Raw genomic sequence first — 14,828 nt, forward strand, 5'->3', positions numbered from 1 at the left:
TCGGTCGTTGAATGAAGGCCGTCGGCCATTGCGTTGTATGTGGTGAAAGGAAATGCCTGAAAATTGGTACTCTCCACTAGAGTTGGGCAACACGATTCTTTTTCCCGATTCGATTCCTACGATTCAATCTCACGTTGCGAATCGATTCCTACGATTCGTTCACGATTCATTCTAGTCTACGATGGCACGATTCTTACGGAATGCAAAAAGTTCTACATCTTACTCACAGATGGCAGGACTTGTCTGAAATTGTCAATGGGGTTAGAATCGAACTGTGTCATGATAATATATGCCATAAATAGTTTATTTATGAGTAAACATGCAAATGACGTTACAAGTGTGATTCTAGATTTATACGTCACGTTTGATTTGATTTCATCTATTGTTTTATTTCAGTATGCCAGGAAAGAGGAGTCGATTTGTGCGAAAGGTGGTGCAAAATTACGTGGTATGCCAGTTTGGTTGTATGGCTTGAACGTATCTAACTACGGACGTCTGTTTTATAGTAACAAAATCTAGCAGTGAGGCAGACGTGATTTGGCTCATATCATCCTATGTTTTTCTGTGCTAAGATGTCTTTCCAAGTCCACATCACTCTTGCAATTCATAACGCAGCTGACAGCCCTTCCACAAGGCGAATTTAGCTTAACTTTCATTTCCTCTAAATACGAAGCATAGGTATTTTGCTTTTAATTTGTCTGAGAACTTGCCACTGGCACAACTATTTACATGAGAAGACGACACTGCTAAGTGTCAGCTTGGTTTTCACGCGTAATATTACGGCCCACGAACTTCGTTTGTTCGTTTCGAGCTTCCTTTGTTGACACGCGTCCTCCACTTGACTGCCATCTGGCGGCCGTAATCATTCGGCACGACTCGGCATGATTCGGAAGTTGCCTTCGAAGTATAGCGTACGAAGAATCGATGAATCGTTGGAACTTGGAATCGTCACGACTCGGAAACACACAATCGTTCTTACGATTCTTTTGAACGACGATTCGTCAGTATCACGATTCGATTCTTACGATTTTTTATTTAGAGTCGTTCAAATGAACGACTCATTCACGAATCGCCACAACTCTACTCTCCACACGTTCTTGACGCTGTTGACCTCGCAATATTGAATTCCCTAAGGATTTCCGAAATGGAATGTCCCATGCATCTAGAGTCAACAACCATTCCACTTTCAAAGTCTGTTTATTCCTGTTGGAAACCTTTTTACATGAAACGTCTAAGTGACAGCTCCGCGAATGTACTGTCCCTTTATACCTTGTGTTTGCGATACTACCGACATCGCTATCCCTGAATTTTGTCACCTCATTTCAGTCATTCTACTTTTCCGTTGTCTGTCCAAGTTGTTGTGCTTTTGAAGGATTGTTCGACAACGGGTGGTATGAATAAAGCGGAGAATGCACGTTACAATAGGAATTTCAGAGAAGGTTCTCATATTCGTATCAATAAAGCGAGTCGGAGAACGTATTTTCACCTGATAATTTTCTCAGCTTGAGAAAAAAGATGAGGGAAGTTGCTCAGTGCGAAGAACATTCTCCGGTTTCGTATGAACAAAACTAGAGAAATTTCTTAGAAGCGGAGAATGTTTTCGGTTTTTTGAATTGAGGTCTGTAGCATTCTTCGAGTTGAATAAGCTCTGTTGAGGATAAGTTTTAGCAAGTTCCTTTAGTGAAAATGGCAGACTTCATGTTGCTCGGAAGGCAAAAAAAGTTATACATAGCCCTAAGAAATACTGAAGAGAGAAACTATAGAATTTCATACAGGTTCAACAATCTTAACATTATTTGGCAGGCGAAAATCGATCCTGAAAGCCATGAAAAAAGACGAGAGACCTTCCAGATAAAGCGAAAGTGAAAACATCTTTGTGCCATTTTGGAGACCCAGTTTTTCAGACTGTGTACGAGGTAACCTATAGATATACGCCAGACAACTGTCACTTACGTTTTCAGATGCTCTTCATCGTGTTTTCTTGCTACATAAATCTTACATTTTGCTATGTTAGAAAGAAATAGGCGGATCAGAAAAATTAATAACTGGTTTGTTACAAACATAGCGATATGCTCCTCGTAACGAGACCGTACCGGCGACTGCTTAAGTTCTTCACGCGTAAGCGGACTATTACGCGTCATAATTAACTAAAATTATTTCGTGTTAGAAACCTCTATCAGAGTTCCGGTTTGGAGTAGATGAAAATGAGATGTATTCTTAATATTTCGTGTGGATAATGTGTTCACCTAACTTCAAGAACAAAAAAATTTCCCAGCATGTCGAAAATGCGGTAACGTTGTTAGAAAATGCATTTTCGTAAATCATCCGTATATCGTCTTAATAATTTGTTGCCACACATAAAACTAAAATCGAAAGGTAGTGTAACCCTTCCAGAACCTACATAAGCCAGTTCCAAATTTGTACGCTCAATAGTTTATCTGTTTGAGCGATCTGAATGAAGTGCCTAATTGCGCGTGTTTTGTACCGGACGCGGTAGGCAACCTTCTCAAGGAGGGGAGTTAGTGAAACTCCCCCCCCCCCACTTCATTTTCAAATTTATTATTCATACGAAATTGAGAGAATGTTCTTTTACTATAAGACCCTTCTCCGGAGAATGTTCTGTTTTATTAATAAACCAATGTGTGGGTTTTAGAAGTTAAATAAAACAAACAGCGCAAACTATTCCCTGGTACAAGCTCCGTATGACGCATGTCGGCGCAACACCGTGAGCTTAAGGTTACGTTCACTTGACGCAAGTTTGACTGCGCGTTTCGAATCGCGCGTTTAGACATCAAAACATTCAACTTGCAACCGATCACATGAGCGCACATTGAAGCAGCCTTTACGTAAAGAGTCTCTAGACGCAGACCTTTTTGGAAATGTACACAGCATCCGTGTGCTGCTCGGTTGGCTGCGCGTTTCAGTCGTGACCAAACATGTTTTATGTATGTTTCTGTTACTTTTGTTTTCTCTAAAATTGAGTGAAACCGAAGGCGAGAATCTTTACATGTTGTTGTTGTTGTTGCGGTCTTCAGTCCTGAGACTGGTTTGATGCAGCTCTCCATGCTACTCTATCCTGTGCAAGCTTCTTCATCTCCCAGTACCTACTGCAACCTACATCCTTCTGAATCAGCTTTGTGTATTCATCTCTTGGTCTCCCCCTACGATTTTTACCCTCCGCGCTGCCCTCCAATACTAAATTGGTGATCCCTTGATGCCTCAGAACATGTCCTACCAACCGAACCCTTCTTCTGGTCAAGTTGTGCCACAAACTTCTCTTCTCCCCAATCCTATTCAATACTTCCTCATTAGTTATGTGGTCTACCCATCTAACCTTAGAGCTACTAAATGATGAAGCAGCAAAAGGCCAGCAATTTGGAATGCAATGGAAAATCGCTTAACGAGCAACTCCATAACGCGCAATTCGCATAACAAGCAAAACAGATTGCGAAAAAATTACTCGCTTAATGGGCGATGTTTCGCATAACGAGTGACGACGATTTAGAGCGACGTCACCAGCAGCTCGCGCGCGGCGTGGCAAACGTTCGACAGTATGAACACTTTTTACTGTCGGCAGCGGCATATACACTCATGCTCATAAATTAAGGATAATGCTGATACATGGTGAAACAATGCTCTGGTAGGCGGTTTGCGGGTTTAAATCACCTCGGGGTATGACCATGCGGTGCATTTGACCTGCGGTCCTCTCACAGTGGCGTTGGCAGCAGTCCACATAGTCAAAGGTGTGTTGGTACATGTCACAGTACTGTGCAGCGAGTAAGTGTGCAGACGTTTTCAGACGTGCTAGTGGTGACTGTGTGTTGAAAATGGCTCAAAGAACACATATTGAGGCTGTTCAAACACAGCAGGTCGTAACGCGGGCCCTCCGTGTGCCACAAAGTGTGATCTCAAGATTATGGCAACGATTCCAGCAGACAGGAAACGTGTCCAGGCGCTATAGTACGAGACGTCCACAGTGTACAACACCACAAGAAGACCGATATCTCACCATCAGTGCCCGCAGGCGGCTACGGAGTACTACAAGTAGCCATTCTCGGGACCTTACCGCAGCCACTGGAACAGTTGTCTCTAGAGACCCAGTCTACAGACGACTGAACAGACATGGTTCATTCGCCCAGAGACCTGCAAGGTGCATTCCACTGACCCCTGGTCACAGTAGAGCCCGTGAAACCTGGTGTCAAGAACACAGTACATGGTCGTTGGATCAGTGGTGCCAGGTTATGTTCACGGACGAGTCTGAACAGTGATTCTTGCCGGGTTTTCATCTGGCGTGAACCAGGAACCAGATACCAAACCCTTAGTGTCCTTGAAAGAGACCTGTATCGCTGTCGTGGTTTGATGGTGTGGGGTGGGATTATGATTGGTACACGTACACCCCTGCATGGATTTGACAGAGGAACTGTAACACGTCAGGTGTATCGCGACGTCATTCTGCACCAGTATGTCCGCCTTTTCAGGGGTGCAGTGGGTCCCACCTTCCTCCTGATGGATGATAATGCACGGCTCCACCGAGCTGTCATCGTGAAGGAGTACCTTGAAACAGAAGATATCAGGCGAATGGGGTGGCCTGCCTGTTCTCCAGACCTAAACCCCTTCGAGCACGTCTGGGATGCTCTAGGTCGACTTATCGCTGGACGTCTTCAAACCCCTAGGACACTTCAGGAGCTCCGACAGGCACTGGTGCAATAATGGGAGGCTATACCCCAGCAGCTGCTCGACCACCTGATCCAGAGTGTGCCAACCCTTTGCGCGGCCTGTGTATGTGTGCATGGTGATCATATCCCATATTGATGTCAGGGTACATACGCAAGAAACAGTGGCATTTTGTAGCACATGTGTTTCGGGACGGTTTTCTCAACTTATCACCAATACTGTGGACTTACAGATCTGTGTCGCGTGTGTTCCCTATGTGCCTGTTAGCGCCAGTGTTGTGTAGTGCCACGTTGTGTGGCACCACATTCTGCAATTATCCTTAATTTATGAGCATGAGTGTATGTGCCATGTCTTCAGTATGTACTGCAGTCTTGGTTTAGCGCTCTTTCTGCTACAACCTTAGTGCAGCTTGTGATCACGCATTTTTGTAAACTTGTGTTCACACAGTGTTTCTTGTCTGCAAATTAGAAATGTTCCCAAAGATAAAGCTGCAAGAAGACGACCATAAGAGAAAGAAAATGACGTTAGAAATTAAACGTAAAATCATTGGAAAACGCGGACATGGTGTGAGCATTGCTGATTTAGCACGCACATACAATCGGTCTATATCATCAAGTTGCACTATCGTCAAGAACAAGGACAAGATTAAGGAGACAGATGCTTCAAAGGGAGTGACAAGAGTATCTAAACAACGGTTTCGTATTCTGGACGATGTCGAAAGATTCTCCGTATACCGATAAATGAAAAGCAATTGCAAGGTGACACTATTAACGAGAACATCATTTGTGAGAAGGCGAGAATGATTTTCGACGACCTTGTTAAGAAGACGCCAGAATTATCAACGCCCGAAAAAGTGTTTAAAGGAAGCCGTGCGTGATTCGAGAAGTCTAAGAGAAGAACTGGCATCCGCAGCGCTGTGAGGCATGGCGAAGCAGCCAGATCCGACACAAAGCCGAGAACTTCATCAGAAACTTCAAGATGCTCGTAGATCCTGACGGTTATCTGCCGCAGCAAGTCTTTAATTGTGACGAGACTGGTCTATTCTGCAAAAATTTGCCAAATCTTACCTTTATAATAGCAGAGGAGAATGCATTGCCCGGTTATAACCCAATAAAAGACCGCTATTCTGTGGCAATGCAACCGGCGATTTGAAAATTAAACCGCTGCTTGTTTATCATGCAGAAATTCCACCAGCCTTCAAGAAGCAAAAGAGCAGGTTGAATGTGATGTGGAGGGCAAACAACAATGCTTGGTGACAAATGATCTTTTTTGTGATTGGATCAGTGAAGTACTTGGTCCTTAGGTGAAACAATACACACATAAAAAAAAAAAGTTTTGAATCACCTCGGTTCCGTGAGTCCCGGAATTGTACAGAAAATTGGGATAGAGATCAACATAAACATTATTTCCACCCTTTTTATTGCTCATGAAAACCACACATTGCATGCTGTACCACCATACAGCGAGACCTTCAGATATGGTGGTCCAGGTTGCTGTACACACCGGTACCTCTAATACCCAGTAGCACGTCCTCTTTCATTGATGCATGCCTGTATTCGTCGTGGCATACTGTCCACAACATCAAGGCACTGTTGGTCCAGATTGTCCCGTGATTCTGCATAGATCCCTCAGAGTGGTTCGTGGGTCACGTCGTCCATAAACAGCCCTTTTCAATCTATTCCAGGCATGTTCGATAGGGTTCATGTCTGTAGAACATGCTGGCAACTCTAGTCGAGCGATGTGTTATCCTGAAGGAAGTCATTCACAAGATGACGATGGGGGCGCGAATTGTCGTCCATGAAGACGAATGCCTCGCCAATATGCTGCTGATATGGTTCCACTATCGGTCAGAGGATAGCATTCACGTATCGTACACCCGTTACGGCGCCTTCCATTACCACCAGCGGCGTACGTCGGCCCCACATAATGCCACCCCAATACAGCAGGGAACCTCCACCTTGCTGCACTCGTTGGACAGTGTGTCTAAGGCGTTCAGCCTAACCGGGTTGCCTCCAAACACGTCTCCGACGACTGTCTGGTTGAATGCATATGCGATACTCATCGGTGAAGAGAACGTGATGCCAATCCTGAGTGGTCCATTCGGCATGTTGTTGGGCCCATCTGTACCGCGCTGCATGGTGTCGTGGTTGCAAGGATTGACCTCGCCTTGGGCGTCGGGAGTGAAGTTACGCATCATGCAGCCCATTGCGCACAGTTTGAGTCGTGACACGACGTCTTCTGGCTCCACGAAAAGCATTATTCAACATGGTGGCGTTGCTGTAAGGGGTCATCCGAACCATAATCCGTAGGTAGCGGTCATCCACTGCAGTAGTAGCCCTTGGACGGCCTGAGCGAGACATGTCATCGACAGTTCCTGTCTCTCTGTATCTCCTCCATGTCCGAACAACATCGCTTTGGTTCACTCCTAGACGCCTGGACACTTCCCTTGTTGAGAGCCCTTCCTGGCACAAAGTATCAATGCGGACGCGATTGAACCGCGGCATTAGCCGTCTAGGCATGGTTGAACTACTGACAACACGAAACGCGTATATTCTTCCTGGTGGAATGATTGGTACTGATCGGCTGTCGGGCCCCTCCGTGTAACAGGCGCTGCTCATGCATGGTTGTTTACATCTTTGGGTGAGTTTAGTGACGTCTCCGAACAGTCAAAGGGCTTTGTCTGTGATGCAATATCCACAGTCAACGTCTATCTTCAGGAGTTCTGGGAGCCGCGCGGGATTAGCCGAGCGGTCTCAGGCGCTGCAGCCATGGACTGTGCGGCTGGTCCCGGCGGAGGTTCGAGTCCTCCCTCGGGCATGGGTGTGTGTGTTTGTTCTTGGGATAATTTAGGTTAAGTAGTGTGTAAGCTTATGGACTGATGACCTTAGCAGTTAAGTCCCATAAGATTTCACACACACTTTTAGGAGTTCTGGGAACCAGGGTGATGCAAAACTTTTTTTGATGTGTGTTTGCTTCACAAGTATCTGCCATTCCAAGTCTTGCTTGTGATGGACAACGCTCCTGCTCATTCTCCAGACCTTCAAGACCACCTCCTTGAAGAATTTCAATTCATCAAGATCCAATTTCTGCCTCCCAACACCACTCCATTACTCCAGGCTATGGACCAACAGATTACTTCTAACTGTAGGAAGCTCTACCCTAAAGCACTCTTCAAGCATTGCTTTGGGCTAACTGAAACTACCAATCTCACTCTCAGAGAGTATTGGAAATATCACTTCAGCATCAAGATGATGGAAAAGGCGTGGGAAGGATTTACCAAGAGAACTCTCACTTCTGCTTGGAAGAAGCTTTTGTCGGATTCCATTGTCGAATATGACTACGAGGCATTTGAGTCAGTACCTGTGGGGCCTCTAGTCAACAAGATTCTGTCTTTGGCCAAGAGCATGGGACTAGAAGTGGATAACAATGACGTCGATGAGTTTGTGCAATATCACAGCCAAGAAATGACCACCGAAAAGCTTATGGAGTTGCAGTGTCTTTCACAAAAAAATTGTTCAAATGGCTCTGAGCACTATGGAACTTAACATCTGAGGTCATCAGTCCCCTAGAACTTAGAACTACTTAAACCTAACTACCCTGAGGAAATCACACACACCCATGCCTGAGGCAGGATTCGAACCTACGGTAGCGGTCGCGCGGTTCCAGACTGAAGCGCCTAGAACCTCTCGGCCCCAGCAGCAGGAAGCTGTGGAGAGGAGTTCTTCAGAGGAGGAGGAGGAGGAGGGGGAGGAGCCAGTAACAACATAGCAGCAATCTCCTGGCGCGATAAGAGAAATGCTGAAAGCATGGAAATCAGTTATACCATACATTGGAAATCATCACCCGAATAAAGCAATGTACTATAAATTTATTGACGATAATGCTGTGTGGCAATTTTGCCAGGTGTTGAATCGTCGGCAGAAACAAATAACTATAGATATCTTCCTAGTAAAAAAGAATTAGTTAAGTATCGTGAATAATAAAATACGTAATACTATATGTATATTTTCTTTCAATAAATGGCTTGAATAAGATACAACTTTTAGTACTTTTTATGCATGGAACGTATTATCGTATTTTACATTGTGGGATAAATTATTTCGTTTAACGAGCGTTTCGCACTATGGGTAAGATTCTGGAACGAATTATGCTCCCTATGTGAGGTTCCACTGTACAGCGTCGGAATTATATAAAAATAAAGTCTTCCGATGGCCGGGTTTGGATGAACTAGTTTTGATCTTCCCTGAAGGAAAAGACTTTAAAGAAGAACATAGTTAATAAGTGCTTTTTCGTTAAAAAGTAAAGTCTCCCTCATATCATACAGTGGTGTCTCCAGCATTTATCACCCAAAATGGTGACATAATAGTCGCAGTAACGCAACATTGCAGATTGACCATGGGGCCCATACAATACCACGATATGGCTGCCCAAATTATTATGGAACCCCAGACATGTTTCACTCTTGGGACATAAACTCGGGCAGAAGTTGTAAACTGTGTGCAGCACGATTCATCCGACCAAATGACTTTCTTCCACTGCTCCATAGTCCAGGTTTTGTGGTTTTGGTACCACATGTACCCGTTACGGGCATTTCATCACTGATGAGTGGTTTTGGAATTACAGTTCATCCTTCAATTCTAAGCTTATGGACCCCGCTTCCTGTTGCTTTGGTGCTGACAGGGTTCACGTGTGCGAAATTCCGTTCTGCAGTGACTTTTGCAGCTCATGTTTTTGTCCTTTCCCCATACGTGGTGCCAGCCAGGGTGGCTGAGTGGTTCTAGGCGCTACAGTCTGGAACCGCGTGACTGCCGTAGCAGGTTCGAATCCTGCCTCGGGCATGGCTGTGTGTGATGTCCTTAGGCTAGTTAGGTTTAAGTAGTTCTAAGTTCTAGGCGACTGATGACCTCAGAAGATAAGTCCCATAGTGCTCAGAGCCATTTTAACCAACCCATACGCGGTATAAACGGCATAAATCTTCGATATGGTGCGTCCTGAAACGCCGAACGTTTAGCTACCTTGTTTATGGAAGCGTCCCCCATACGAGCACCAACAATTTGCCCACACTCGAATTCGCTTAGATCCGACGTAATGCACTCACTACTACACACAACACTGTTCTGACCACGAGTCACACTTGCAACGTATTAGAGCACACTGCACAGCTACCGTTCGTGGTCAAATACAACAGCGCAACCTGCAGGCTTGGCTAGCGTCTGCCTTTATTTTCAAGCACGCAGTCTGCCTGCTTAGGCCGGTATTACACTATCTAATTTCTTTGTCAAATATCTTTGTCCAATACCTTTGTCAAAGATATTTGATGGTGTAATAGGGAACTTTGTCAAATGTCGTCCAATATTTGATCAAATCTAGGGCCTCGCTGTAGATTTGATCAAAGAAGTCGCTTGTCTTCTGTTCACTGCAATGTGACATGTTACCACATGGAGCGCTAGCATCGCTGCAGCATTCTGTCGTCTGTAGTGTTTTTATTAACATTGCCGGTAAATACAATTTGTGTGTGCTGACAACTACAAAATTAATAGAAATGTATGAAGCTGATGAGGCGCTTTACAACGTGAGGCACACTGAATACAAAAATAGATTAAGAAGATTGGAGACCTGACCTAACCTAACCCTCTCCTGTAGCAAGGAATCGGAGTGTTACAGTGAGGCTGTCTTCTGCAGATGTAGCAGTTCTTAAGTGAATATTGTGCTTTGTGATATGAGGATACACTTCATTGAGCACATACAGAAATGTATGTTCATCCATTCTTTAGTAATTGATGTACGACGTGACGTCCTCCACAATAAGCTCAGGTAATAAGTTTTGTTGAACGCTTTTATCGTGTCATCGTAAAACCCACGGCTTCACCCAGGTATGTTTTCTTTTTTCCCCCCACTTTTCTTCTACATGTGGACACAGTACAGTTGTAATACATGCATCTGCTGCGGTTAATAACAAGTTGTTGTTGTCAGCCATCTTGAACTCTGAAGAAAAATATGATGACAGTGTAATACCCCTTCTAACGCTACGTCAAAGATCTTTGTCAAATATATTTGACGGAATATTTGATCACATCTTTGATCAAATCTTTGACAAAGAAATTTGATAGTGTAATACCAGCCTTAGCTGCATGATTCGGCCAGAGAGCTGGCTGGCCTCTGTAGTAAAAAAACTGAGTGAAGGGATCAACGACGAACTTCACCATATGTCATCTGGCGTCCGCTACGACCAAATACAACGAACAATTACGAACAAAATGCAATAAAAAAGAAAAGAATGGATTCGATTCCCGGCCGGGTTCGAAATTTTCTCCACCCATGGACTGGGTGTTGTGTTGTTCTCATCATCATCTCATCCTCACCGACGCGCAAGTCGCCCACTCTGGCGTAACATGAAATAAGACTTGCGACACGGCGGCCTCCCGGCCAACAATGCCATACCATCATTTCCCTTTTCTTTTTTTTTCTTTTTTTTTCAAGCACGCATTTCTCGCAGTATTTCCATATTTTTGTCCAACTCCTGTACATTTCATTAGCAGTTTACTTTTTGACATGGGTATTTAAACTTATTTCCTTCTCTGAAATTATCTATTGCTTCTCGTCAGTGCTGTTTTTCTGGGGGAACGCTGTGGGATGCGTACCCTTAAACTTTTTCGTCAACAAAGTAATTTTTTTAAGGTGTTGAGAACTTGGAAGGGTGCCAAAGATTTATTTCACGGACGTAAATGTTTTATTTCATTTTTTCGTGTTGGTAATTGCAATACGAACGATACCAGTGCAGTTTTTGGTGGGAAAAGCGATGTCATTGACTGTTTCAAGCATTTCGAAGCTGCGGCAATCGTTCTCGACGACTGAATCGTAGCAGCCAGTTCGACAAACATGTAGTGCCCTCGCTCGCTAATAGTGGGCGATGGTAGTGCTAAACGGATATGCGTACGCTCAAACGCCGAGCTACTGATAGATATCTCTACGGTCCCGCTACCATGATCCTTCGCGATTCATTCCCATTTTTGTTTTGTTGTTCTTTATTCGTTTGCGTTTGCTGTTCCGTTCTTGTCGGTTGTGCGAAGGTTTACAGTGTGTCCTGTATTTTGTTGCAACTTGTAAGTTAAATTGAAGGTGAGAGATGAGCAGAAAACTAACTAACTATTTTACTTGTTCTCCTGCATGTAACATGCTGATGACGTCATGGCTAAAAGTAGACAGGTGGTATCCCATGCTTCAGTTATAAGTAATTGTCGCTGCATCATATGCAATGTTGGGGTACCATCAAACATTTTTACAGAAAAAAGCACTGCTTTTAGTTGGCTTGCAGCACAGCATCAGACATTATTTTACTTTTTATATGATGATTCAACGTTGTAACTAACTAATTTTTAATATCTCTTGTTCTGAACGTAAAAATAATGCGTTACCAGTTAAACACAGATTCTCATGACAAGCATTTTGCCTTTGTATGTAACTAAAATGTACCTTGGGTAGTGTGCAGTATTGGTCATGCGCGATGATGCAGGGATGAATAGCTTTTGTGCGTATATATTGATTGGGAAAATTTGTTAAGATTATATTACACTTTACCAAAATATCTAAAATGTAATTTTTTTTAGTTTTTTCTAACTCATGACTCAAGAGCTACCAGGGACTAAGGTAATGTAATGTAGTGTGTGTGTTTGAGAGGACCCCGAAAGGAGAGGGAGGAGGGGCGGTGAGGGTTGGCTGGCTGTAACAGACAATGTCTGTGCGACATTATGTTGCGTTGGGAATGCGGGGGAGGTATGCGTGTATTTGCCCCACAGCCCCCATGCCTGTACTTACACCCCTGAGTGGTGGGATTTAAATTCTTTTTCTTTGAGTGCATCCAAGATAACGCTAAACACACTAAATTCAATGTGTTGGACTAACAGATACGACACTATCTACCACTTATAGAGAAATTAACTGACGTACTGAACGCTCTAAGAAACATAACTCGAGTCAGAAGCATAAATAATGAAAAATAGGTGTGGATTTTACAAACATAATTGAATCCTACAGCTTTGTTATCCTTTTAAAATTCAAAGCAAGGTACTAGAGGGAATTCATATAGCACCTAAGAACTTGCAGATTGAGAGTACAGACGTTGCAGCTGCATATAGCCTCTTCGAAATGGTTCTATCAGAAATAAAGGTAAGGAGTTAGGGTCTACTCTTAAAGGATCATCAACAACGTGGTCCTTCGTGACCTAGGAAAAACTACGGAACATGACGTATGGGTACAAAAATCAGCCATGTACAGTCATGCTCAAAAGTATCCGAACGACCTGAATTGCATTTCGTCTGATTCGCATGCAACCGGCATAACGCGGCTATCTAGCAGGTCCTCTAATCGCTCCTTCGTACAGGCGTATGACTACTGAAAATGGTTCCAACAAGTAACCACTAGAAAACACTGCTCTGTATCACAGTAACTCAAGATGTAAAGTAATACCACGATGTTACAAATATCAGAGAACACCTTATCACAGATAAGACTGTCCTTAAGGTTTGTAAGCTCACGTTTATTACAATACATGACATACCTGAAATGTTACCACTCTCATTATTACGTCAGATAGGTTATGCACGTAGTAAGTTCGTCGTATTCATGGTTTCCTCTTCACAGTAACATACAGTACTTATTATTAAACACAAAATGACATTAAAAATTTAAGTTATCCACGAGCAGCTAGTTGAGAATATGTATGAAATTCAAATGCCACGACGAACCGTCTCGTTCTGCATATGGAATCAAACCCAGGTCAGGCAGACTAAGCAAAGATTTCGTGACTGACGCAAACTAACAGTCATTCCTGATTAGGCATACAAAAGTGATATACCTCGATTTTAGACAGTATCAATTAGCAAGTATCAACTTTAAATTACATAACGCAAACATTTTTAACGGACGCGAATTCTGACCCAGCATCTATTGTCCCTGTTAACGAACTACGAGAGATATTAAATATTGCTTCTTCACATGTAACTTACTTCAAATTCCGTGAAGTAAAGCCTTGTGTTGGACAGGGATTCGAACCCAGAACCTAATCGGATAGATATCAAAGCACAACCAACTGTGACATATCGGATTTTCTCGGCAGTAACTAATGTTTTAAGTGAAATGACGAGACGAAACATTAATTTTTTCCTTCCCAGGACTCGAACCCGGCACCTATCGCTGTTATATTATAGCGAAAACGAACGATAGATATGGGTTTGTTGCACCAGCAGCGACATGTGAGCATGTTTGAACTAGAAATAATATGACGAAGAGTTCAGTGCTCACAGGGAATAGAGCCCCACACATATCGTTCTTGACTACACACAAAGAGACGTCAGCTATCGAATTTTTCTCCACCAGCAGCTCGGAATAACATCTTGAACTTACAGTGATCTCGCAAATAGTTCTGTGTCCCACTGGGAGTCAAAAACGTCAGATATCGTTAGTGATGACAACGAATGAAAATACATTAAAAATCAAAATTATTATCCACAAGCAGATAGGTGTTCTCATGCTAGAGCTTGATAATACATAATGAAAACATTAGTGCTGGACCAGGATTCGAACTCATTCACGCGCAATATGTGGAGATGTCGAGGAATCTGCAGTTTTGAACAAACAACAGATTGTAGCAGAGCTGTATTGTCACGAAGGGATCAAATTCCGCGTTAAGGGCGGTCTGAGTTGCATTCTCAGGTCAGAACCAATTTTATCGACATACAGAAGCTCAGATAAAAGATGGAATAAGAGTCCTGTGACCCTACATAGCGTTTGTTTCATCACTAGAAATAAATAACTAGTGTAAGAAACGTTACTGGTGATAGAGTTTCTACATGTCGCCACTCCAGACTTTATTGTGGTTCAACCTCACGTCTACTTGGCAGCGAAGGAATATCATTTTTAGTGTGAATTTCAGACCACACTGCCATTATATCTTCTTCACTTGGTGTAGCCAGAAGAGAGTGGAATCTTTCTCTCCCTATCTAAAATCATTGACGGAAGTAGGAATCGAACCCAGGCCACAGGCATAAGAACACATCATCAGTCCAACAGACCACCAAATCCTCAATTCCATGACTCATTTTTCTACCATAATACTGTTGCGCCACACTGGATGAAAATTCTGACACACAGGGTCC

The sequence above is a fragment of the Schistocerca cancellata genome, chromosome 6 (genome assembly GCF_023864275.1).
Source record: "Schistocerca cancellata isolate TAMUIC-IGC-003103 chromosome 6, iqSchCanc2.1, whole genome shotgun sequence".
Classification (NCBI taxonomy): domain Eukaryota; kingdom Metazoa; phylum Arthropoda; class Insecta; order Orthoptera; family Acrididae; genus Schistocerca; species Schistocerca cancellata.